Below are 26,817 nucleotides of genomic sequence, written 5' to 3'. Positions count from 1 at the left end.
AAAATGTAGGCCTTTAAGACTAACCACTTCAATTCTCTTAAAGGGAAAAGGGAATACATGAAACTTCAATCCAATTACAATTTGTAAGGTTTCTTGAAAATGTTCCATAAAAGCAGGGTAAGCATTTGCCAAATAAAGAAGAGGGTAGGGAAAATATACATAGGAGTCAACTGCAAATAATATCTAATATTACTTCGTATTTAACAAGATTAAGCTGCTAGAAATGATCTCTCAGGGTACTTCAGCATTTATACTTCAGAGCACTAAAACACACAAATTGAATCCAATAAAGATCCTTGTTCTGATTAATATTAAGTATAATTTGCATGACCATCGTAGAAGTAGCACCTCTGTAAATCACTGGAATCAACTGTTAAAATCAGAAGGAAAAAAAAATATGTATATATATATATATATATATATATATATATATATATATATATATAAATAAAAAATGACTCAATTTCTAAATTCCTTTTTGGGAGGAAAAAAAAAAGCCAGTAGATTTGACTGATGCTGTGTTCCGCATGAATTCAAACAAAATGGCAATACTGTTAAAGCAAAAAAAAAAAAAATACTCTACAGCAGGAACTAAAAAGGGAGGGGGGGGGGGAGACCATACATACATCTGATATTTGTTTCCCTTTGCAAATACAAGTAAGGTCACTTTGCATTGAAGAGATACACGTTCACTTATGATCTTGCCAATACCAGAAGTCCTGTACTAGGAATAGTTTTAATAAAGCCAGAGTTACAAGAGGCAACAACTTTAATACCTAGAACGGATGACAATCATTATTGAAATCACTAAAACAGTGAAAGAGAAGATGGCCTCATGGTTCCTTTTAAAGAGTATGTTGATGATCACATGGCTTTCAAGCAGCATGATTGGGTTTTACATTTCTGTAGAATTATATCATTCAGTTGCGTTTGTGGGTTGGGGAGTCTGTAATGACGTCGCTACACTGGGCTGAGGTACGCTTTCTAGTTCCACCATTGTCCAAGTGGAGTGCCATTTCTTCTGATATGAAAGTGTTCAAATCCACATCGTGGAGTCCATTTCTCCTACGGCTAGTGTTGGAACTGCCGCTACCATGCGTTGGTGAGCCTGGAGTACTTGAGCGAATGCTTATACTAGCCATTGCACCACTTAGACCATGATGCGCTATAGCTTCTCGGAACGGCTATAAATCAGTTTCTACAGAAGAGCCAGTTTCAGTTGGCATAGCTCTGTTGGGGGATACAACAGTCAGTCTTGGGGGAGCACGTGAATTTCGTGGAGGGGGAATTTTTCCACATAGAAAGCTGATCAAGTCCGTCATTGTTTTTTTACCCAGGCTAACACATCCTTATTGCGTCGTTTGTAAAGGTTGGTGACGGCAGTGGCGGCGACATTCTGGAAGGGCACCCACAGTGACAGGCCCTGCTGCTGTTGCTGGCACACACGGTCTGTAAAACACGGGAGTCGCAGATCAGTGCGGCTATTTTGTGGAGTGGGACCCGGGCTGTGTGCGGCGCCCGTGCTCCCGAACCGGATAGCTGGTGTGTGCCCGTACAGGGAGCAGACGGCTTGAGATGCCACATATAAGCCACTTGGGCCGGAGCAGGCCCGGGAATCCGAAGGCCCAGCAATACTATAATTTTAATGGACTACTATCTTAAATATATCGAAAATATTTTCTATATAATAAACTACAGATATAGCCACACTCTAATTAGACAAACTACTGTCCTAAATAAATACAAAGTTTCTTCTCTTTAAATTATATCTTCTTTAAGTATATTTCTGTATATACATAACCCCTAATCCCCTACATTGCAATAAACCTAAGCCCCCACTAAAAGTAAACCCCCCCCACCCACCAAACCCCCCCAAATAAAATAACCTAACACTAAAAAACCTAAACTATTCATTGCCCTGAAAAGGGCATTTGTTTGGGCATTGCCCTTAAAAAGGACATTTAGCTCTTTTTCTGCCCATCCCTAATCTAAATAAAACCAATCCCCCCAAAAAACCCTTAAAAAATAAGTCTAACCCCCAGGTTGGTACTCATGGTTCCTGAAGTTCGGTGGAGAAGGTCCTGTTCCAGGCGGTGAAGTCTTCTTCCAAGCGCAACCTCTTCTTCTTCCAGGAACATCCTGCGCGGAGCGGAGCTGAAGACTGAAGACCGCGGAGCTGAAGACCGGCGACCGCGAAGCCATGGAGCGTGGAGGATCCTCTGCGTATGATCTCCGCCATACACTGAATAGTGAATTCAAGGTACGCGATTAAAGATGGCGTCCCTTGAATTCCTATTGGCTGATTTGATTCTTCCAATTCCAATCAGCTAATAGGATGAAAGCTACTCAAATCCTATTGGCTATTTAAATTAGCCAATAACATGAGAGCAAGTGAAATTCTATTGGCTGATTTGAATAGCCAATAAAATTTCACTTGCTCTCATCCTATTGGCTAATTTAAACAGCCAGTAGGATTTGAGTAGCTTTCATCCTATTGGCTGATTTGAATTGGAAGAATCAAATCAGCCAATAGGAATTCAAGGGACGCCATCTTTAATCGCGTACCTTGAATTCACTATGCGGAGATCGTACGAAGAGGATCCCCCACGCTCCATGGCTCTGCGGTCGCTGGTCTTCAGTTCCAGAGTCTCCGGTCTTCAGTTCCGCTCCGCGCAGGATGTTCCTGGAAGAAGAGGTTGCGCTTGGAAGAAGACTTCACCATCTGGAACAGGACCTTCTCCGCCAGACTTTAGGAACCGTGAGTACCAACTTGAGGGTTGGATTTAGGATTTTTTAAGGTTTTTTTGGGGGGATTTGTTTTATTTAGATTAGGGATGGGCAGAAAAAGAGCTAAAAGTCCTTTTAAGGGCAATGCCCAAACAAATGCAATAGGTAGTTTAGGTTTTTTAGTATTAGGTTATTTTATTTGGGGGGGTTGATGGGTGGGGGGGGTTACTGTTAGGTGGGGCTTTGTGTTTTTTCTTGAAAAAGAGCTGATTATCTTGGGGCAATGACCTGCAAAAAGAGAAGGGGGTGTTTTTATTTTGGGGGGTCTTTTTTATTTTCATAGGGATTGGGTTTAATTTTGTTAAATTTGATAATTTGTTTTTTTATTTTCTGTAATGTTAGCCTTTTTATTTTTCGTAAACTTTTTATTTTTATTTTTTTGTAACTTTAGAATATATTTGTTTAGGTAATTTGGGTTTATTTAATGGGGTGTTAGGTTAGGGGTTGTTGGGTTAGGGGGTGTTAGGTTAGTGTACTGTACTTAGGTTTTTAAATAGTTATTTGTGTTGTTGGTTTTGGCGGTTTAAAGGGTTAATAAGTTAAATAGGTTTATTGCAATGTAGGGGTTAATAGGGTAAATAGGTTTATTGCGATGTGCGGGTTTTGCGGTTTAGATGTTAATACTTTGTGTAGGTTTTTTGTTTGTTATATTTCGTGCGGGCGGTGTTTTTTTTTAATACTTGATGAGGGCAGTTAGTTTTTTTTTTTTAAATACTTTAATGTGGGTGATTAGGTGTTGCTTTTTTAATGCTCCGTTTGCTTTCGCTGCATCCACCGGGATGCAGCTTACGCTGCATCCAGGTGAATTCTTTTGTCCTCACGCTGCCAACATTCCATTGAGGATGCGTGCGCAACTGCCGACGACGATGGACATTACAAACGCAATTATAGTATAGATAAAGCGATATGAAACACAAAATTAAACTTGTAAGATTGCTTCTATTTTAACATTTTGTTTTGTTCTTTTGGCATCCTTGGTTGAAAAGCATATTTTTTTATGTTCAGGAGCATCAATAACTACTGAGAGCTAGCTGGTGACTGGTGGCTGCACATACATGCCTCTTGTTATTGAATCACCTGATGTGATTAGCTAGCTCGCAGTAGTGCATTGCTGCTCCTTCAACATATACAAATTAATGTAATAAAATGTTATAATATGGATATTCCCTTACTTTTCAATCTTGTAAATTTTGAAACTTAACCCATCCTCTGAAAACAACAGGTACAGCATAACACAGCTTAATTTTAATACAACCTATCATTGAGCTATAATCAATGAGCAATTTGAATAATTTCTTTATGCAGGTTCATTCTTTATTGCATGCACATTCCTTCTTTTCTTCGCTGTATGCACATTTTTATACTCTTTATTATGTTATTATACAGTGCTGATCACATTACTTTTTTCTACAAACACTAAGCACAGCTTTGTTACTCTAAAAGCCTCTAGCTTTTGTCACTGCACTTTAAACCCCCGCGTCTTCGTCCCCCACCCCCGTTATCTGTTTGGCTGTCCAGTATTTTTTTTTGAAGGACAGCTGGCAACCCTATTGGAGAGATAGTTTGATAATATCCCCAAAGGACAGTTTCTTAGACTGAGACAAAACTGTACAAAATTAAATGACTATTTAGATCAGGCAGACACTCTCTAGAACAAAAGTTTAAAGATAGGGGGTATAATATAATGAAGATTCCGGAAGACGTTTGCCAGTAATATTAATAGAACTGATCTTTTGAAAACAAAAAAATAGTAGGAAAAAAAAGGAATTAAAGCTTAATGAGAATTCTAGGAATAAACAAAGGGGCTATATTTTATTACAAACTACAGTGAGGGTTAGAAACTATTTAAAATAATTTTAAACACTGGCATATTGTCAGGAAAGATCCTCTTTTGAGTGACCTAATAGAGGATTATCCACCTATTATTTTTAGAAAGGCAAGATATTTAAAGAACATTGCACCAAGGCAGTTTAAAAGAGAGTTTCCAAGTGATGAAGATCTACAGGGAAACAAAATTAAAAGTTTTTTTTCTCCCATGTTTGAACTGTAAAGCCTGTCAATATAGTAAAAAAAGTGACAGCAACAAAAAGCAATTATGAACACCCAATCCAAGAAAGTATTTGATGCACAGACAAAAATGTAATATACATAATACAGTGTCCTTGTAATTTTCAATATTTAGGCCAAATGAACCGCCCATTAAGTGATATGATTAGGGAGCATCTTCTGAATATAAAATTGGGGTAATTACAATTATTTATTGTCCAAATATTTCAAGGAGTTTCATAATAAAAAATCATTAGGCTTACAATATTGGGCTATTAAGAAACTGGTAAGAAATGGAGGGGTTTTTTTTGGAAAAAGATCTTTTATTCACTGAAGCAGAATTAATTTTGAAATTAAATTTATTAACACCAAATGATCTTAATGCTGTACTTGATTTCTATCCATTTATTTGATACAATGCTTGGGTAAATATATATCATTCACATAGTTTTCTATCTAAGTAGTTTTTAAATAGTTTGTTTTTAAAAATATTAGTTTGAAAAAAATATTATTTTGATTATTTGTTATATTGTATAACTTTTTTTTTTTTAAATTTGATACATAAACCAAACGATTTTGTCTATAGGAGTTGATTATTGGATTACAATACACAGTGACACACTGTATCTTTAAATTTGACACTCGGCAAGGAAGAGGTGGAGCCCTGAAAGACTATAAGATATATAAGATAAGAATATATGTATCAAACTGTTATACTTCTTGATAAAGATATGTAGTGCTGAAATGCATAGCAATACATCTGTTTGGATATATATATATTACAGTTAAGTGCAGAAATCAGTTAATGTGCACATTACCTAGCTAATCTGCAGATTAACTAGGGTGATCAGTTAAAGTGCAGAAAAATTGTTTCATTTCTCAAATTACCTAGGTAATCTGCACATTACCTACTAGGCACTAGTTAAAGTGCAAAAAATGCACTTTAGCAGTAACACACACACACACACACACATATATATATATATATATATATATATATATATATATATATATATATATATATATATATATATATATATATATATATATATATATATATAAACTTAAGGGAGTCCCATGGTTTTTCCTATGATAATCAGTTCATATCACTTTTTTTTAGAGAGCCTGGGGCACTTTCTTTTGAAAATGGAGGTAAAAACAAAATCTTAAAGGGCAGTGCGGCGCACTTTATGCATCATTCATTGCCCAGACACACTTCAACTTCTTAACAAGTTTATAGTAGTTTTCCCAAGGGTATAACAACTGCTCTCATTCTGTTTTTGCATTTATTAGCATCTTGGCCTCTACACTTCTAAGCATTGTATATTTCCCATTCTGCATTCTGCATTGTTACAGAATCGACTTCCCTGCAACCCATTGTGGAATTATGCAATGAGCACAAATAAATTTAAGAACATCGTACTGAGAATGTGAAATATCTGCCATTCTAGCTGTAATGTATCTGTGATAATACAGTTGAAAAACAAATAATACACTTTCAAGCACTTTAGCTTTTTAGAAAAGTTTGTTTCTCTCATGTAAACTGTTTATTGAAAAAGAAGCCGAAGAATGTTCTGATTTCGGCCGAGGGCAGATACGCTCCAGAGTGCTCTGTTCTAATCAGAGCCTTGGGCGCCGCAACTGCCTCTGGGAACCTTACCATGGGTGTCAGCCTGCACTTCTTGAAATTCCCTGTCTGGGAAATTATCTTTCTATCGAATCTATAATAAATAGATAGATTTAATAGATAATTTCCCAGACAGAGAATTTCAAGACGTGAGGGCTGACACCCATGGTAAGGTTCCCAGAGGCAGTTGCGGCGCCCGAGGCTCTGAATAGAACAGAGCACTCTGGAGCGTATCTGCCCTCGGCCGAAATCGGAACATTCTTCGGCTACTTTTTCAATAAACAGTTTACATGAGAGAAACAAACTTTTCCAACTTTAAAGGGACATTCAACACTGCCCACAACAATAACCTATGTTTCTAAACTAAGTATAAAGAGCAAGCTTCAACGTTCCCCCTTTCTCTTACTTACTGCCTTCACTGTTCAATCCTCATTGATAACTTCAAAATTTGTCTCCTAATATGGCTGCTTAACTCCCCCCACTGTGACGTACAGCTCGTCTTCTTCAAACTAGCCGGCACTTCTATCTCATTTCTCCTACTTCAATCCCAGCGCGTTCACGGGCATTAGCGCATGCGCGATACAATAGGAACATTAAAAGCGGAACCATAATAACCCAAGTTGTTTCCGTTCCGGCAAACTAATTTGTTGATGCGGATAGTGTTATTACCTAACACAACGTAATAGAGTGCTGTAAGTAATATCAGCGTAACGGAAACAACTTCGATTATTTTGGTTCCGCTTTTAGTGTTCCTAGTATATTGCGCATGCGCTAACGGCCGTGAACGCGCTTGGATTTCAGTCCGGGGAATGGGCTCTCATTGGCTGCTAGTTTGAGAAAGAAGGCGAAGACGTCACGGTGGGGGGAGTTAGGAAGACATATTAGGACACCAATTTGGAAGATAACAATGACGATTCAACAGTGAAGGCGGTAAGTAAGAGAAAGGGGGCACCTTGCAGCTTGATTGTTTTATTTAGTTTTGAAACATAGATTAATGTTGTGGGCAGTGTTGAATGTCCCTTTAACTACACGGAAGCAGTTAATGTGCACATTACCTGAGCAAATCAGTTAATCTGCAGATTAGCTAGGTAATGTGCACATTAATGTTTCTGCACTTTAACTGTAACATATATACTACAGTCCTGGCCAAAAGTTTTGAGGATGACACAAATATTCATTTTCACAAAGTCTGCTGCCTCAGTTTTTATGATGGCAATTTGCATATACTCCAGAATATTTTGAAGTGATCAGATCAATTGCAATTCATTGCAAAATCCCTCTTTGCCATGAAAATGAACTTAATCCCCCCAAAAAACATTTCCACTGCATTTCATTCCTGACACAAAAGGACCAGCTGACATCATGTCAGTGATTCTCTCATTAACCCAAGTGTCAGTGTTGACGAGGACAAGGCTAGAGACCACTTTGTCATGCTGATTGAGTTAGAATAACAGACTGGAAGCTTTAAAAGGAGGGTGGTGCTTGAAATCATTGTTCTTCCTCTGTTAACCATGCGTACCCGCAAGGAAACACATGCAGTCATTATTGATGTGCACGAAAAGAGATTCAGAGGCAAGGGTATTGCTGCTACTAAGATTCCACCTAAATCAACTATTTATTGTATCATCAAGAACTTCAAGGAGAGAGGTATAATTGTTGTGAAGAAGACTTCAGGGCACCCAAGAAAGTCCAGCAAGAGCCAGGATGTCTCCTAAAGTTTATTCAGCTGCGGGATCGGGTCACCACCAGTCCAGAGCTTGCTCAGGAATGGCAGCATGCAAGTGTGAGTGCATCTGCACGCACAGTGACGCGAAGACTTTTCTCCAACATTGGTGTGTCCGGTCCATGGCGTCATCCTTACTTGTGGGATATTCTCTTCCCCAACAGGAAATGGCAAAGAGTCCCAGCAAAGCTGGTCACATGATCCCTCCTAGGCTCCGCCCACCCCAGTCATTCTCTTTGCCGTTGCACAGGCAACATCTCCACGGAGATGGTTAAGAGTTTTTTGTAGTTTTATTCTTCTATCAAGTGTTTGTTATTTTAAAATAGTGCTGGTATGTACTATTTACTCTGAAACAGAAAAGGATGAAGATTTCTGTTTGTAAGAGGAAGATGATTTTTAGCAGACAGTAACTAAAATCGATTGCTGTTTCCACACAGGACTGTTGAGATGAAGTAACTTCAGTTGGGGGAAACAGTTAGCAGTCTTTTCTGCTTAAGGTATGACTAGCCATATTTCTAACAAGACCATGTAATGCTGGAAGGCTGTCATTTCCCCTCATGGGGACCGGTAAGCCATTTTCTTAGTTAAACATAAAAGAATAAAGGGCTTCAAAAAGGGCTTAAAAACTGGTAGACATTTTTCTGGGCTAAAACAATTGCTTTACTAGGCATATTATGCAGATTCTAACTAATTATTGGTATTATAATCTTGGGGAACGTTTAGAAAAACGGCAGGCACTGTGTTGGACACCTTTTTCAGATGGGGGCCTTTCTAGTTATAGACAGAGCCTCATTCTGGGACTGTATAGGGGTTAAATGTAAAAACGGCTCCGGTTCCGTTAATTTAAGGGTTAAAGCTCTGAAATTTGGTGTGCAATACTTGTAATGCTTTAAGACACTGTGGTGAAATTTTGGTGAATTTTGAACAATTCCTTCATACTTTTTCACATATTCAGTAATAAAGTGTTTTCAGTTTGAAATTTAAAGTGACAGTAACGGTTTTATTTTAAAACGTTTTTTGTGCTTTGTTGACAAGTTTAAGCCTGTTTAACATGTCTGTACCATCAGATAAGCTATGTTCTATATGTATGAAAGCCAATGTGTCTCCCCATTTAAATTTATGTGATAATTGTGCCATAGTGTCCAAACAAAGTAAGGACAGTAATGCAACAGATAATGATATTGCCCAAGATGATTCCTCAAATGAGGGGAGTAAACATGATACTACATCATCCCCTACTGTGTCTACACCAGTTATGCCCACACAGGAGGCCCCTAGTACATCTAGTGCGCCAATACTTATTACCATGCAACAATTAACGGCTGTAATGGATAACTCCATAGCAAATCTTTTATCCAAAATGCCTACTTATCAGAGAAAGCGCGATTGCTCTGTTTTAAACACTGAAGAGCAAGAGGACGCTGATGATAACTGTTCTGACATACCCTCACACCAATCTCAAGGGGCCATGAGGGAGGTTTTGTCTGATGGAGAAATTTCAGATTCAGGAAAAAATTCTCATCAAGCTGAACCTGATGTTGTGACATTTAAATTTAAATTAGAACATCTCCGTGCACTGCTTAAGGAGGTGTTATCTACTCTGGATGATTGTGACAATTTGGTCATTCCAGAGAAATTATGTAAGATGGACAAGTTCCTAGAGGTTCCGGTGCCCCCCGACGCTTTTCCTATACCCAAGCGGGTGGCGGACATAGTAAATAAAGAGTGGGAAAGGCCCGGCATACCTTTTGTTCCCCCCCCTATATTTAAGAAATTATTTCCTATAGTCGACCCCAGAAAGGACTTATGGCAGACATTCCCCAAGGTCGAGGGGGCGGTTTCTACTCTAAACAAACGCACTACTATTCCTATCGAAGATAGTTGTGCTTTCAAAGATCCTATGGATAAGAAATTAGAGGGTTTGCTTAAAAAGATTTTTGTACAGCAAGGTTACCTTCTACAACCAATTTCATGCATTGTTCCTGTCACTACGGCAGCGTGTTTCTGGTTCGAGGAACTAGAAAAATCGCTCAGTAAAGAATCTTCGTATGAGGAGGTTATGGACAGAGTTCAAGCACTTAAATTGGCTAACTCTTTTGTTTTAGATGCCGCTTTGCAATTAGCTAGATTAGCGGCGAAAAATTCAGGGTTTGCTGTCGTGGCGCGCAGAGTGCTTTGGCTAAAGTCTTGGTCAGCGGATGTGTCTTCCAAGACAAAATTGCTTAACATTCCTTTCAAAGGTAAAACATTATTTGGACCTGATTTGAAAGAGATTATTTCAGACATCACTGGGGGAAAGGGCCACGCCCTCCCACAGGATAGGTCTTTTAAGGCTAATAATAAGCCTAATTTTCGTCCCTTTCGCAGAAACGGACCAGTCTCTAATTCTGTATCCTCTAAGCAAGAGGGTAATACTTCACAACCCAAACCAGCCTGGAAACCAATGCAAGGCTGGAACAAGGGTAAGCAGGCCAAGAAGCCTACCACTGCTACCAAAACAGCATGAAGGGATAGCCCCCGATCCGGGACCGGATCTAGTGGGGGGCAGACTTTCTCTCTTTGCTCAGGCTTGGGCAAGAGATGTTCAGGATCCTTGGGCGCTAGAAATAGTTTCTCAAGGTTATCTCCTGGAATTCAAGGAACTACCCCCAAGGGGAAGGTTCCACAGGTCTCAATTATCTTCAAACCAAATAAAGAGACAGGCATTCTTACATTGTGTAGAAGACCTGTTAAAGATGGGAGTTATACATCCAGTTCCAATAAGAGAACAAGGAATGGGATTTTATTCCAATCTGTTCATAGTTCCCAAAAAAGAGGGAACATTCAGACCAATTTTGGATCTAAAGATCCTAAACAAATTTCTCAGGGTACCATCGTTCAAAATGGAAACTATTCGAACGATCCTACCTACTATCCAGGAAAATCAATTTATGACTACCGTGGATTTAAAGGATGCGTACCTACATATTCCTATCCACAAGGAACATCATCAGTTCCTAAGGTTCGCTTTTCTGGACAAGCATTACCAGTTTATGGCACTTCCATTTGGATTAGCCACTGCTCCAAGGATTTTCACAAAGGTACTAGGGTCCCTTCTAGCGGTTCTAAGACCAAGGGGCATTGCAGTAGTACCTTACTTGGACGACATCCTGATTCAAGCGTCGTCCCTGTCAAAAGCAAAGGCTCATACGGACATCGTCCTAGCCTTTCTCAGATCTCACGGATGGAAGGTGAACAAAGAAAAAAGTTCTCTGTCCCCGTCAACAAGAGTTCCCTTCTTGGGAACAATAATAGATTCCTTAGAAATGAGGATTTTTCTGACAGAGGTCAGAAAATCAAAACTTCTAAGCTCTTGTCAAGTACTTCATTCTGTTCCTCGTCCTTCCATAGCGCAGTGCATGGAAGTAATAGGATTGATGGTTGCAACAATGGACATAGTTCCTTTTGCACGAATTCATCTAAGACCATTACAACTGTGCATGCTCAGACAGTGGAATGGGGATTATACAGACTTGTCTCCGACGATTCAAGTAGATCAAAAGACCAGAGATTCACTCCGTTGGTGGCTGACCCTGGACAATCTGTCACAGGGAATGAGCTTCCGCAGACCAGAGTGGGTCATTGTCACGACCGACGCCAGCCTAGTGGGCTGGGGCGCGGTCTGGGAATCCCTGAAAGCTCAGGGTCTATGGTCTCGGGAAGAGTCTCTTCTCCCGATAAACATTCTGGAACTGAGAGCGATATTCAATGCTCTCAGAGCTTGGCTTCAACTAGCAAAGGCCAAATTCATAAGGTTTCAGTCAGACAACATGACGACCGTTGCATATATCAATCATCATGGGGGAACAAGGACTTCCCTGGCGATGAAAGAAGTGACCAAGATAATTCAATGGGCGGAGGATCACTCCTGCCACTTGTCTGCGATCCACATCCCAGGAGTGGAAAATTGGGAAGCGGATTTTCTGAGTCGTCAGACATTCCATCCGGGGGAGTGGGAACTCCATCTGGAAATCTTTGCCCAAATAACTCAATTATGGGGCATTCCAGACATGGATCTGATGGCGTCTCGTCAGAACTTCAAGGTTCCTTGCTACGGGTCCAGATCCAGGGATCCCAAGGCGACCCTAGTAGATGCACTAGTAGCACCTTGGACCTTCAACCTAGCTTATGTATTCCCACCGTTTCCTCTCATCCCCAGGCTGGTAGCCAGGATCAATCAGGAGAGGGCCTCGGTGATCTTGATAGCTCCTGCGTGGCCACGCAGGACTTGGTATGCAGACCTGGTGAATATGTCATTGGCTCCACCATGGAAGCTACCTTTGAGACAGGACCTTCTTGTTCAGGGTCCATTCGAACATCCGAATCTGGTTTCCCTCCAACTGACGGCTTGGAGATTGAACGCTTGATTTTATCAAAGCGTGGGTTTTCAGATTCTGTAATAGATACTCTGATTCAGGCTAGAAAGCCTGTAACTAGAAAAATTTACCATAAAATATGGAAAAAATATATCTGTTGGTGTGAATCTAAAGGATTCCCATGGAACAAGATAAAAATTCCTAAGATTCTATCCTTTCTACAAGAAGGTTTGGAGAAAGGATTATCTGCAAGTTCTCTGAAGGGACAGATCTCTGCTTTATCTGTTTTACTTCACAAAAGACTGGCAGCTGTGCCAGATGTTCAAGCATTTGTTCAGGCTCTGGTTAGGATCAAGCCTGTTTACAGACCTTTGACTCCTCCCTGGAGTCTAAATCTAGTTCTTTCAGTTCTTCAAGGGGTTCCGTTTGAACCCTTACATTCCGTAGATATTAAGTTATTATCTTGGAAAGTTTTGTTTTTGGTTGCAATTTCTTCTGCTAGAAGAGTTTCAGAGTTATCTGCTCTGCAGTGTTCTCCGCCCTATCTGGTGTTCCATGCAGATAAGGTGGTTTTGCGTACTAAGCCTGGTTTTCTTCCGAAAGTTGTTTCCAACAAAAATATTAACCAGGAGATAGTTGTACCTTCTTTGTGTCCGAATCCAGTTTCAAAGAAGGAACGTTTGTTACACAATTTGGACGTAGTCCGTGCTCTAAAATTCTATTTAGAGGCTACTAAAGATTTCAGACAAACATCTTCCTTGTTTGTTGTTTATTCTGGTAAAAGGAGAGGTCAAAAAGCGACTTCTACCTCTCTTTCCTTTTGGCTTAAAAGCATTATCCGATTGGCTTATGAGACTGCCGGAAGGCAGCCTCCCGAAAGAATCACAGCTCACTCCACTAGGGCTGTGGCTTCCACATGGGCCTTCAAGAACGAGGCTTCTGTTGACCAGATATGTAAGGCAGCGACTTGGTCTTCACTGCACACTTTTTGCCAAATTTTACAAATTTGATACTTTTGCTTCTTCGGAGGCTATTTTTGGGAGAAAGGTTTTGCAAGCCGTGGTGCCTTCCATTTAGGTGACCTGATTTGCTCCCTCCCTTCATCCGTGTCCTAAAGCTTTGGTATTGGTTCCCACAAGTAAGGATGACGCCGTGGACCGGACACACCAATGTTGGAGAAAACAGAATTTATGCTTACCTGATAAATTACTTTCTCCAACGGTGTGTCCGGTCCACGGCCCGCCCTGGTTTTTTAATCAGGTCTGATGAATTATTTTCTCTAACTACAGTCACCACGGTATCATATGGTTTCTCCTATATATATTTCCTCCTGTCCGTCGGTCGAATGACTGGGGTGGGCAGAGCCTAGGAGGGATCATGTGACCAGCTTTGCTGGGACTCTTTGCCATTTCCTGTTGGGGAAGAGAATATCCCACAAGTAAGGATGACGCCGTGGACCGGACACACCGTTGGAGAAAGTAATTTATCAGGTAAGCATAAATTCTGTTTTCGAGGATGGCCTGGTGTCAAGAAGGGCAGCAAAGAAGCCTCTTCTCTCCAGAAAAAATGTTAGGGACAGACTGATATTCTGCAAAAGGTACAGGGATTGGACTGCTGAAGACTAGGGTAAAGTCATTTTCTCTGACGAATCCCCTTTCCGATTGTTTGGGGCATCCGTTAAAACCAACATTCAGAGAATAAAAGGTGAGCGCTACCATCAGCCCTGTGTCATGCCAACTGTAAAGCATCCTGAGACCATTCATGTGTGGGGTTGCTTCTCAGCCAAGGGAGTGGGCTCACTCACAATTTTGCCTAAGAACACAGCCATGAATAAAGAATGGTACAAAAAGATCCTTCAAGAGCAACTTCTCCCAACCATCCAAGAACAGTTTAGTGACAAACAATGCCTTTCTTTCATGTAATTGGCAAGAGTCTATGAGCTAGTGACGTATGGGATATACAATCCTACCAGGAGGGGCAAAGTTTCCCAAACCTCAAAATGCCTATAAATACACCCCTCACCACACCCACAATTCAGTTTTACAAACTTTGCCTCCTATGGAGGTGGTGAAGTAAGTTTGTGCTTAGATTCTACATTGATATGCGCTTCTCAGCATTTTGAAGCCCAATTCATCTCAGAGTACAGTGAATGTCAGAATGTTGTGAAGGGAGTATCACCTATTGAATGCAATGGTTTTCCTCACGAGAGATCTATTTCATAGGTTCTCTGTTATCGGCCGTAGAGATTCATCTCCTACCTCCCTTTTCAGATCGACGATATACTCTCATATTCCATTACCTCTACTGATAACTGTTTCAGTACTGGTTTGGCTATCTGCTATATGTGGATGGGTGTCTTTTGGCAAGTATGTTTTCATTACTTAAGACACTCTCAGCTATGGTTTGGCACTTTATGTATTTATATAAAGTTCTAAATATATGTATTGTACTTATATTTGCCATGATTCAGGTTTCAGTATATTTCCTTTTGCAGACTGTCAGTTTCATATCTGGGAAATGCATTTTTTAGGTAAATTTCTTTCTTTCATGTAATTAGCAAGAGTCCATGAGCTAGTGAAGTATGGGATATACATTCCTACCAGGAGGGGCAAAGTTTCCCAAACCTCAAAATGCCTATAAATACACCCCTCACCACACCCACAAATCAGTTTTTACAAACTTTGCCTCCCGTGGAGGTGGTGAAGTAAGTTTGTGCTAGATTCTACGTTGATATGCGCTTCGCAGCAGGCTGGAGCCCGGTTTTCCTCTCAGTGTGCAGTGAATGTCAGAGGGATGTGAAGAGAGTATTGCCTATTTGAATTCAATGGTCCCTTCTACGGGATCTATTTCATAGGTTCTCTGTTATCGGTCGTAGAGATTCATCTCTTACCTCCCTTTTCAGATCGACGATATACTCTTATGTACCATTACCTCTACTGATTCTCGTTTCAGTACTGGTTTGGCTTTCTACTACATGTAGATGAGTGTCCTGGGGTAAGAAACCTTATTTTTTGTGACACTCTAAGCTATGGTTGGGCACTTTTATATAAAGTTCTAAATATATGTGTTTAAACATTTATTTGCCTTGATTCAGGATGTTCAATATTCCTTTTTTCAGACAGTCAGTTTCATTATTGAGATAATGCATATGAATTAAAACATTTTTTCTTACTTTAAAAATTGACTTTTTTCCCTGTGGGCTGTTAGGCTCGCGGGGGCTGAAAATGCTTCATTTTATTGCGTCATTCTTGGCGCAGACTTTTTTGGCGCAAAAATTTTCTTTGTAATTTCCGGCGTCATACTTGAATTTTTAAATGAACAACATCTTTCTGATTCTGTTTCTGATGATGATTTGTCTGGTTCAGAGGATTCTGTTTCAGAGATTGACACTGATAAATCTTTATATTTATTTAAAATGGAATTTATTCGTTCTTTACTTAAAGAAGTCTTAATTGCATTAGAAATAGAGGATGCTGGTCCTCTTGATACTAAATCTAAACGTTTAAATACGGTTTTTAAACCTCCTGTAGTTATTCCGGAGGTTTTTCCCATCCCTGATGCTATTTCTGAAGTAATTTCCAGGGAATGGAATAATCTGGGTAATTCATTTACTCCTTCTAAAAGGTTTAAGAAATTATATCCTGTGCCATCTGACAGATTAGAGTTTTGGGACAAAATCCCTAAGGTTGATGGGGCTATCTCTACTCTTGCTAAACATATTACTATTCCTACGGCAGATAGTACTTCCTTTAAGGATCCTTTAGATAGGAAAATGTAATCCTTTCTAAGAAAAGCTTATTTATGTTCAGGTAATCTTCTTAGGCCTGCTATATCTTTGGCGGATGTTGCTGCAGCTTCAACTTTCTGGTTGGAGGCTTTAGCACAACAAGTGACAGACCATAATACTCATAGCATTGTTAATCTTCTTCAACATGCTAATAACTTTATTTGTGATGCCATCTTTGACATCATTAGGGTTGATGTCAGGTATATGTCTTTAGCTATTTTAGCTAGCAGAGCTTTATGGCTTAAAACTTGGAATGCTGATATGTCTTCTAAGTCAACTTTGCTTTCCCTTTCTTTCCAAGGTAATAAATTGTTTGGTTCACAGTTGGATTCTATTATTTCAACTGTTACTGGGGGGAAAGGAACTTTTTTACCACAGGATAAAAAATCCAAAGGTAAATATAGGGCTGCTAATCGTTTTCGTTCCTTTCGTCACAATAAGGAACAAAAGCCTGATCCTTCCCCAACAGGAACGGTATCAGTTTGGAAACCATCTCCAGTCTGGAATAAATCCAAGCCTTTTAGAAAGCCAAAGTCAGCTCCCAAGTCCACATGAAGGTGCGGCCCTCATTCCAGCGTAGCTGGTAGGGGGCAGATTACGATTTCTCAAAGAAATTTGGATCAATTCGATTCACAGTCTTTGGATTCAGAATATTGTTTCTCAAGGGTACAGAATAGGTTTCAAGATAAGGCCTCCTGCAAGAAGATTTTTTTCTTTCTCGCGTTCCAATAAATCCAGTGAAGGCTCAAGTGTTTCTGAAATGTGTTTCAGATCTAGAGTTGGCTGGAGTAATTGTGCCTGTTCCAGTTCTGGAACAAGGTCTGGGGTTCTACTCAAATCTATTCATTGTGCCAAAGAAGGAGAATTCCTTCAGACCAGTACTGGATTTAAAGATATTGAATCGTTATGTAAGAATACCAACATTCAAAATGGTAACTATAAGGACTATTCTGCCTTTTGTTCAGCAAGGGCATTATATGTCCACAATAGATTTACAGGATGCATATCTGCATATTCCGATTCATCCAGATCACTTTCAGTTTCTGAGATTCTCTTTTCTAGACAAGCATTACCAGTTTGTGGCTCTGCCGTTTGGCCTAGCAACAGCTCCAAGGATTTTTTCAAAGGTTCTCGGTGCCCTACTATCTGTAATCAGAGAACAGGGTATTGTGGTATTTCCTTATTTGGACGATATCTTGGTACTTGCTCAGTCTTCACATTTAGCAGAATCTCATACGAATCGACTTGTATCGTTTCTTCAAGAACATGGTTGGAGGATCAATTTACCAAAGAGTTCGTTGATTCCTCAGACAAGGGTAACCTTTTTCGGTTTCCAGATAGATTCAGTGTCCATGACACTGTCGTTAACGGACAAGAGACGTCTGAAATTGGTTTCAGCTTGTCGAAACCTTCAGTCTCAATCATTCCCTTCGGTAGCCTTATGCATGGAAATTCTAGGTCTTATGACTGCTGCATCGGACGCGATCCCCTTTGCTCGTTTTCACATGCGACCTCATCAGCTCTGTATGCTGAACCAGTGGTGCAGGGATTATACAAAGATATCACAATTAATATCTTTAAAACCGAATGTACGACACTCTCTGACGTGGTGGACAGACCACCATCGTTTAGTTCAGGGGGCTTCTTTATTTCCTCCAACCTGGACTGTGTTCTCAACAGATGCAAGTCTGACAGGTTGGGGAGCTGTATGGGGGTCTCTGACAGCACAGGGGGTTTGGGAATCTCAGGAGGCGAGATTACCAATCAACATTTTGGATCTCCGTGCGATTTTCAGAGCTCTTCAGTCGTGGCCTCTTCTAAAGAGAGAGTCTTCATTTGTTTTCAGACGGACAATGTCACAACCATGGCATATGTCAATCATCAAGGAGGGACTCACAGTCCTCTGGCTATGAAAGAAGTGTCTCGAATACTTGTATGGGCGGAATCCAGCTCCTGTCTAATTTCTGAGGTTCACATCCCAGGTATAGACAATTGGGAAGTGGATTATCTCAGTCGCCAAACATTACATCCGGGCGAATGGTCTCTTCACCCAGAGGTATTTCTTCAGATTGTTCAAATCTGGGGACTTCCAGAAATAGATCTGATGGCTTCTCATCTAAACAAGAAGCTTCCCAGGTATCTGTCCAGATCCAGGGATCCTCAGGCGGAAGCTGTGGATGCATTGTCTCTTCCTTGGAAGTATCATCCTGCCTATATCTTTCCGCCTCTAGTTCTTCTTCCAAGAGTGATTTCCAAGATTCTAAAGGAGCGTTCGTTTGTTCTGCTGGTGGCTCCAGCATGGCCTCACAGGTTTTGGTATGCGGATCTTGTTCAGATGGCTACTTGTCAACCATGGACTCTTCCGTTAAGACCAGACCTTCTATCGCAAGGTCCTTTTTTCCATCAGGATCTCAAATCCTTAAATTTGAAGGTATGGAGATTGAACACTTGATTCTCAGTCATAGAGGTTTCTCTGACTCCGTAATTAATACTATGTTACAGGCTCGTAAAACTGTATCTAGGAAGATATATTATCGAGTCTGGAAGACTTACATCTCTTGGTGTTCTTCTCATCATTTTTCCTGGCATTCTTTTAGAATTCCTAGAATTTTACAATTTCTTCAGGATGGTCTGGATAAAGGTTTGTCTGCAAGTTCTTTGAAAGGACAAATTTCTGCTCTTTCTGTGTTGTTTCACAGAAAGATTGCTAATCTTCCTGATATTCATTGTTTTGTTCAGGCTTTGGTTCGTATCAAACCTGTCATTAAGTCAATCTCTCCTCCTTGGAGTTTGAATTTGGTTCTGGGGGCTTTACAAGCTCCTCCGTTTGAACCTATGCATTCTCTGGACATTAAATTACTTTCTTGGAAAGTCCTGTTCCTTTTGGCAATCTCTTCTGCTAGAAGAGTTTCAGAGTTATCTGCTCTTTCTTGTGAATCTCCTTTTTTTTTCGGTGTTGCGAACTTCATTTAAATTTTTACATAAGGTTGTGAACTCTAACAACATTAATAGAGAAATTGTGGTTCCTTCATTATGTCCTAATCCTAAGAATTCTAAGGAAAGATCGTTGCATTCTTTGGATGTAGTTAGAGCTTTGAAATATTATGTTGAAGCTACTAAAGGTTTCCGAAAGTCTTCTAGTCTATTTGTTATCTTTTCCGGTTCCAGGAAAGGTCAGAAGGCCTCTGCCATTTCTTTGGCATCTTGGTTAAAATCTTTGATTCATCATGCTTATGTTGAGTCGGGTAAAACTCCGCCTTAAAGGATTACAGCTCATTCTACTAGGTCAGTTTCTACTTCCTGGGCGTTTAGGAATGAAGCTTCGGTTGATCAGATTTGCAAAGCAGCCACTTGGTCTTCTTTGCATACTTTTACTAAATTCTACCATTTTGATGTGTTTTCTTCTTCTGAAGCAGTTTTTGGTAGAAAAGTACTTCAGGCAGCGGTTTCAGTTTGATTCTTCTGCTTATAATTTCATTTTTTTTCATTATAAGATTAAAACTTTACTTTGGGTTGTGGATTATTTTTTCAGCGGAATTGGCTGTCTTTATTTTATCCTTCCCTCTCTAGTGACTCTTGCGTGGAAGTTCCACATCTTGGGTATTTATTATCCCATACGTCACTAGCTCATGGACTCTTGCTAATTACATGAAAGAAAACATAATTTATGTAAGAACTTACCTGATAAATTCATTTCTTTCATATTAGCAAGAGTCCATGAGGCCCACCCTTTTTTTGTGGTGGTTATGATTTTTTTGTATAAAGCACAATTATTCCAATTCCTTATTTTTTATGCTTTCGCACTTTTTTCTTATCACCCCACTTCTTGGCTATTCGTTTTTTGTGGGTGTGGTGAGGGGTGTATTTATAGGCATTTTGAGGTTTGGGAAACTTTGCCCCTCCTGGTAGGAATGTATATCCCATACGTCACTAGCTCATGGACTCTTGCTAATATGAAAGAAATGAATTTATCAGGTAAGTTCTTACATAAATTATGTTTTCTTACCTGGGGTATAGTCTTTTTTTCAATTGACTATCATTTTAAATTCGCCGGCAGAATTAGGCTCACGAGGGCGCGAAATGCCAAAGTATATTGCGTCATTTTTGGCGCGAAGTTACGTTCAATGATGCAAATTCATCATTACCGGCGTCTTTGTCGACGCTGAGTCCTTTCACAAGGTTGCGTCTTCAATGATGCGAGTGTGTCATTTCCGGATGTTGTTAGCGCCAAAAAAAATTCTCTGTTTGTGCGTCATACTTTGCACCAAATATTTTCATTATTTTAAACCCCATTTCTATATGTCTCTTGCCTTTTTTCTCTATCAGAGGGCTATGCTGTTTGCATTTTTTCCCATTCCTGAAACTGCCATATAAGGAAATTGATAATTTTGCTTTATATGTTTTTTTTTCTCTTACATTTGCAAGATGTCTCAATCTGATCCTGTCTCAGAAATCACTGTTGGAACCCTGCTGACTGATAACAGTTCTACCAAAACTAAGTACATTTGTTGTAATCTTGTGGAGATTATATCTCCAGCTGTGGTTTGTAATAAGTTGTCATGATAAACGTTTACATGCAGAGAATGTGTCCATCAGTAAAAGTACATTGCCTGTTGCTGTTCTTTTAACATTTAATGTACAAGATATACCTGTGAATGTATAAGAATTTATTGCTGATTCTATTCAGAAGGCTTTGTCTGCCATCCCGCCTTCTAATAAATGTAAAGGTCTTTTAAAATGTAAAATGTCTCATAAAGTTGATGACATTTCAAATGACCGACAACATACTGAATTATCCTCCTCTGATGAGGATCTATCTGATTCAAAAAATCCTTCCTCGGATATTGACGCTGACAAATCTACTTATTTATTTAAAATGGAGTACATTCGTTTTTTGTTAAAGAAGTGTTGATTATATTGGATATTGAAGAGACTAGTCCTTTTGATATTAAAACTAGTAAACATTTAAATTCTGTTTATAAACCTCCTGTGGTTATTCCAGAGGTTTTTCCAATTCCTGATGCTATTTCTGATATGATTTCTAAGGAATGGAATAGGCCTGGTACTTCTTTTATTCCTTCTTTTAAAGTTTTTTTTTTTTTTTTAAATTGTATCCTTTGCCAGCCGTTACATTGGAGTTTTGGGAAAAGATCCCCAAAGTTGATGGGGCTATCTCTACTCTTGCTTAGCGTACTACTATTCCTATGGAAGATAGTACTTCTTTTTTAAGATCCTTTAGATAGGAAACTTGAATCCTATCTAAAGAAAGCCTATTTATATTCGGTTCATCTTCTCAGACCTGCATTTTCTTTGGCTGATGTTGTGTTGCAGCTGCATCAACTTTTTGGTTGGAAAATTAGAGCAACAAGAATTGGATTATGATTTGTCTAGCATTGTTCGCTTGCTTCAACATGCTAATCAGTTTATTTGTGATGCCATTTTTTTTCATCAAAATTGATGTTAAATCTATGTCTTTAGCTATTTTAGCTAGAAGAGCTTTGTGGCTTAAATCTTGGAATACTGACATGACTTCTAAGTCCAGATTGCTATCTCTTTCTTTCCAAGGTAATAAGTTATTTGGTTCTCAGTTGGATTTGATTATTTCAACTGTCACTGGGGGAAGAGAGTTTTTTGCCTTAGGATAAGACTTAAGGGTAAATCTAAAGCTTCTAACCGTTCTCGTTCCTTTCGACTAAATAAGGAACAGAAACCTATTCCTTCCCCTAAGGAATCTGTTTCCAATTGGAAATTTTCTTCAAATTGGATTAAATCCAAGCCTTTTAAGGAACCAAAGCTAACCCCTAAGTCCGCATGTAGGTGCAGCCCTCATTCCAGCTCAGCTGGTAGGGGGCAGATTAAGATTTCTCAGGGGTACCGAATAGGATTCAGAGTAAGACCTCCTGTAAGAAGATATTTTCTCTCACACATTCCAGCAAATCCAGTAAAGGCTCAGGCTTTCCTGAAGTGTGTTTGAGACCTGGAGTTTCAGGGGTAATCATGCCAGTTCCATTTCAGGAACAGGGTTTGGGGTTTTATTCAAATCTATTCATTGTCCCAAAGAAAGAAAATTAATTCAGGCCAGTTCTGGATCTGAATTTTTTTTTGAATCGTTATGTAAGAGTACCAACTTTCAAAATGGTGACTATAAGGACTATTCAGTCTTTTGTTCAGTAAGGGCATTATATGTCACCATAGACTTACAGGGTGCATATCTTCATATTCTGATTCATCCAGTTCATTTTCAGTTTCTGAGATTCTCTTTTCTAGACAGCTTTACCAATTTTTCGCTCTTCCTTTTGGCCTAGCGACAGCTCTAAGAATCTTTTCAATGGTTCTTGGTGCCCTGCTCTCTGTAATCAGAGAGCGGGGTATTGCAGTGTTTCCTTATTTGGACGATTTCTTGGTATTAGCTCAGTCTTTATATTCTGCAGAATCTTACATGAATCAACTAGTGTTGTTTCTTTGAAAACATGGTTGGAGGATCAATTTACTAAAAGGTTCTTTGATTCCTCAGACAAGGGTCACCTTTATAGGTTTCCAGATAGATTCAGTGTCCATGACTCTGTCTCTAACAGACAAGAGACATTTTGAATTGGTTGCAGCCTGTCGGAACCTTCAGTCTCAGTCATTCCCTTCAGTAGCTATGTGCATGGAAGTTTTAGGTCTCATGACTGCAGCATCTGACACAATCCCCTTTTGCTTGTTTTCATATGAGACTTCTCCAGCATTGTGTGCTGAACCAATGGTGCAGGGTTTTTTCAAGGATATCACAATTAATATCCTTAAATCCCAATGTTCGACTATCTCTGACCTGGTAGTTAAATCACCATCGTATAGTTCTAGGGGACTCTTTTGTTCGTCCAACCTGGACTGTGATCTCAACAAATGCGAGTCTTTCAGGTTGGGGAATTGTTTGGGGATCTCTGACAGTGCAAGGGGTTTGGAAATCTCAAGAGGCGAGATTACCAATCAATATTTTGGAACTCCGTGTGATTTTCAGGGCTCTTCAGATTTGGCCTCTGTTGAAGAGAGAACCGTTCATTTGTTTTCAGACAGACAATATCACAACTGTGGTATTTGTCAATCATCAGGATGGGACTCATAGTTCTTAAGCTATGAAAGAAGTATCCCGGATACTTGCTTGGGCGGATTCCAGCTCCTGTCTAATTTCTGCAGTTCATATCCCAGGTATAGACAATTGAGAAGCGGATTATTTCAGCTGTCAGACTTTACATCCGGGGGGAGTAGTTCCTCCATCCAGATGTGTTTTCTCAGGTTGTTCAGATGTGGGGTCTTTCAGAAATAGATCTGATGGCTTCTCATCTAAACAAGAAACTTCCCAGGTACCTGTCCAGGTTCAGGGTTCCTCAGGCGGAAGCAGTGGATGTGTTGACACTTCCTTGGTGTTATGAACCTGCTTATATTTTTCCCGCCTTTAGTTTTTTCTTCCAAGAGTGATCTTCAAAATCATCATGGAGCAATCGTTTTTGTGCTGCTGGTGGCTTAAGCATAGCCTCACAGGTTTTGGTTTGCGGATCTTGTTCGGATATCCAGTTGCCAACCTTGGCCACTTCCATTAAGGCCGGATCTTCTGTTTCAAGGTCCGTTTTTTTTCCCATCAGGATTTAAAATCTTTAAATCTGAAGGTATGGAAATTGAACGCTTAGTCATAGAGGTTTCTCTGATTTTGTGATTAATACTATGTTGCAGGCTCGTAAATCTGTTTCAAAAAATATTTATTATCGAGTTTGGAAGACTTTTCATGGTGTTTTTCTATCTATCTATCTATCTATCTATCTATCTATCTATCTATCTATCTATCGGGTTCTTGTAAAGCTCGGCTATTCACCCGTAAGGGTCTCAAGGCGCTGAGGGTTGCAGTTCAGTCGAAGAGCCAGGTCTTGAGGTCCTTTCTGAACAAAGTTAGGGTGGTAGCTTGTCTGAGGTGCAGTGGGAGGGTGTTCCAAGTCTTGGCTGCCAGGTGAGAGAAGGATCTTCCTCCCGCTGTGGTTTTCCTGATGCGGGGGATGACTGCGAGGGCTTGGTTTGCCGAACGAAGTTGTCTGGCAGGGGTGTAGAAGGTAACCCGGTGGTTCAAGTATTCGGGACCAATGTTGTGGAGGGCCTTGAATGCGTGGGTGAGAAGCTTGAAGGTTATTCTTTTGTTGATGGGGAGCCAGTGCAGGTCCCACAGGTGTTTGGTGATGTGGCAATGACAAGGGATGTCGAAGATTAGTCTAGCCGAGGCATTCTGGATGCACTGTAGTCTCTTTTGGAGCTTGATGGTGGTGCCGGCGTAGAGTGCGTTACCATAGTCCAGTCAGCTGCTGACGAGGGCATGAGTGACAGTCTTCCTGGTCTCGGTTGGGATCCATTTGAAGATCTTTCGTAGCAGGTGAAGTGTGTGGAAGCATGCAGAAGAGACGGGGTTGATTTGCCGGTCTATGGAGAGCGATGAGTCCAGGATGACGCCTAGATTTCGTGCATGGTCAGTGGGGGTTGGAGGGTGTCCGAGGGCTGTGGGCCACCAGGAGTTATTCCAAGCGGATGTGGGGGGACTGAGGAGGAGGACTTGGACTCAGTGCTGTGGTTGCTTCTGAAACCAGATTGGGAGGGGTCCAGGGTGTGGTTGGCTTCGATGTAGTCAACGAGTTGCGCGTTGATGGACTTCTCAATGACTTTGGCCGCAAAGGGGAGCAGAGAGATTGGGATTGGGTCAGCCGTGGGTTTTTTCAGTAGGGGTTTTAATTCTGTGTGCTTCCAATCATCCAGGAAGGGGCCGGTTTCGATGGAGCAGTTGATGGTGCTGCAGAGCTCGGGGGCGATGGTGTCACCCGCTTTGTTGAAAATGTGATGCGGGCATGGGTCCGAGGGTGCTCCGGAGGGGATCGATCTCATGATTCTGATGGTGTCCTCTGTGGTGAGGGGGCTCCAGATGGTCCATGGGGGGTAGGCGGTGGTGTATTTGGGTGAGGTATCGATGGGAGTTGGTGGGTAGGCGGTGGTGGGTGAGTTCTGGGGCGCGAAGCTGTCATAGATGTCGACGATCTTGCGGTGGAAGTACGTTGCGAGGTTATCGCAGAGGTCCTGGGAGGGCGGGATGTCGTTGGTGTCGCTGTTGGGATTGGAGAATTCCTTGATGACTGTGAATAGCTCCTTGCTGTTGTGGACGTTGGCATTGATTCTATCTTGGATGGCTGTCTTCTTGGTGGTTTTGATGGGGTGGTGGTGGGTAGTGATGGCTTCTTTGTAGGCTGTTTTATTTGAAGGGGTCTTGCTGGATCTCCAGGTCCTTTCCAATCGACTGCAGTGGCGTTTGGAGTCCTGGAGGACAGGGGTGAACCAACTAGCCTTGTTGGTGGGTTGGCGGTTGGACAGTTTCTTGAGAGGGGCGAGGGTTTTGATGCAGTCTGTGAGCCAGTGGTGGAGGTTGTGGGCGGAGGAGTTGGCATCTGTGGAGGTAGCTGGGGGGCACTTGTTCAGGATGGAGTGCAGTTGGTCTTTGGTGATGTTGTTCCAGTTTCTGCGGGGTGGGTGGTGCTGCCGGAGGTGTGTGGTGGGTTTGTTGAAGGAAAAGTGTATGCAATGGTGGTCGGTCCAATGGAGTTCGGTGATGTGGTTGACTGAGATGTGGTTGCCTGCAGAGAAGATAGGGTCGAGGGTGTGTCCGGCTAAGTGGGTTGGGGAGTTGACGAGTTGCTTTAGTCCGATGGTTCCAAGGTTTTCTAAGAGGTTGGTGGTGTTGTGGTCGTCTAGGTCACAGAGGAGGATGTAGTCTGTTGAGGGGAGGGCGTGGGGTGCAATGAGGTCGGTGATGGAGTCGCAGAAGGCAGGACGAGGTCCGGGAGGTCTGTAGGTGAGGGTGCCACGGAGGGTGGTGTTAGGACTGAACTGTATCTTGAAATGTAGGTGCTCCAAGCCTGGTGAGTGGTAGTCGGAGCTGGTTGTGATGTGGAGAGAGTGTTTGTGGACGATGGCGATGCCTCCTCCCGGTCGGTTGCTGCGGTCCTTGTGGGAGATCTTGTATCCGTCGGGGATGGCGATGTCAGGCATTGATGTGGGGTTCAGTCAGGTTTCAGTGAGGAAGGCAACATCTGGGGAGGTGGAGTTGAGCAGATTCCAGATTTTGACGGCGTGCTTGCGGACGGAGCAGGTGTTGAGGAGGATGCAGTTGAGGTGGTTGAGGTTGTTTTTGCGTGAGGTGACTGGCAGGTTAGTGGTTCGGAGGGAGGAGAAGGCACGTGAGGTGACTGGCAGGTTAGTGGTTCGGAGGGAGGAGAAGGTGCAGTTGCGGCAGGTGAAGGGTCCTATGGTGTTCGTCAGGGATGCATGGTGGCAGCCAAATGATCTACCTGTGTTGAGATGGAGGAAGGGTGCTGGCATCGTAGTGGCGGTGGTTGTAGGAGCCAGGGTCAGTGGCGCTGGACGTGGTCCAGGAGCTGATGGGCCTGCCTTTGGTGCGCCAGCGCCGCGGTCGCGCAGCAACCTCCAT

General features: G+C 41.2%; 1 pseudogene; it reads right to left on the bottom strand.

Moving 5' to 3' along the window:
• Positions 1-911: 911 nt before the first annotated feature.
• LOC128661683 (HUWE1-associated protein modifying stress responses-like) lies at positions 912-26,817 on the bottom strand (annotated as a pseudogene).

This window comes from Bombina bombina, chromosome 5 (assembly GCF_027579735.1).
Source record: "Bombina bombina isolate aBomBom1 chromosome 5, aBomBom1.pri, whole genome shotgun sequence".
In the NCBI taxonomy this organism is placed as follows: domain Eukaryota; kingdom Metazoa; phylum Chordata; class Amphibia; order Anura; family Bombinatoridae; genus Bombina; species Bombina bombina.
This window is presented reverse-complemented; position numbering and strand designations above follow the sequence as displayed.